Source organism: Sinocyclocheilus grahami, unplaced genomic scaffold (assembly GCF_001515645.1).
Source record: "Sinocyclocheilus grahami isolate Dianchi unplaced genomic scaffold, SAMN03320097.WGS_v1.1 scaffold1780.1, whole genome shotgun sequence".
In the NCBI taxonomy this organism is placed as follows: domain Eukaryota; kingdom Metazoa; phylum Chordata; class Actinopteri; order Cypriniformes; family Cyprinidae; genus Sinocyclocheilus; species Sinocyclocheilus grahami.
In genome coordinates, this window is record NW_015506959.1 from 112,945 (window position 1) to 113,782 (window position 838).

The 838-nt window shown below is 37.4% G+C and overlaps 1 protein-coding gene across 1 annotated transcript in view; it reads left to right on the forward strand.

Annotated features, from left to right (window-relative positions):
* The window catches only part of LOC107572596 (zinc finger and BTB domain-containing protein 45-like), a 10,895-nt gene that overhangs the window by 981 nt on the left and 9,076 nt on the right, over window positions 1-838 (forward strand). The gene's annotated exons all lie outside the window — the stretch shown is intronic.

Genomic DNA, 838 nt, shown 5'->3' on the forward strand with positions numbered 1-838 from the left:
GACCTTCAAGGGGGGCGGGGGGTGCCGTTGGGGGGGCGGGCCGCCCCCCTAAAATACTGGCAGGGGAAACACTGCAGTGTAACACAATATTTATGTAAAAATTCAAACATATTAAAATATATAAAAGAATAACAGAGCATATTCAATTTTGATTTCTAGTCGTGTCCTCTTTTGGAAGACCAAACAAAGTAGTTTCGCTTTCACAACGAAACACACAGCGTCTTCACGACATGGCGGCGGCAGCAACAATACTACAGCGAGAATAAAAGTTACGCCTTCTTTCTTTGCGTGAACATTTGGGCGGCGTTATGCAAATCTTCCCACATAGTGAGGTAGACATGTGGGGGCGTGTTAGAACGAGCCGTTTTAGGTAGGTGTGGCTGACTCTTAACTTTTATAAAGAATATCTCTTTGGATTTGAGACTTTAGTCTTTGCAACTTTACAGATCTTCTTTATGCACCAAGAGCTTGTAACACTCCAAAGAGAAAGAACAATTGAAATCACATCATATGACCCCTTTAATTGAGTAAAAAATTCTTACTGACAAACGGGCAAAAGCTAGGATAGTGGCACATTTAAAAAATGTAAAATGACAACTGATTAGTATTTGGGGTGAAAGTAATTAGTCTTTTAATGTCATAAATAGATTTTTGTTGTAAATATGCCTGACAAGATTGTTACACTGAATGACATTTTAGTGGCTCTCTTCTGTAAATCAGGGAAAATTTATATTTATTTTTTGCTCAGAAAAACAAAAACAAAGTTGCAATTAAATTAAACAGAAATGTTTTAACTTTTTTGGGGGGGAAACAACAACAATTTAAAGCAGTATTACAC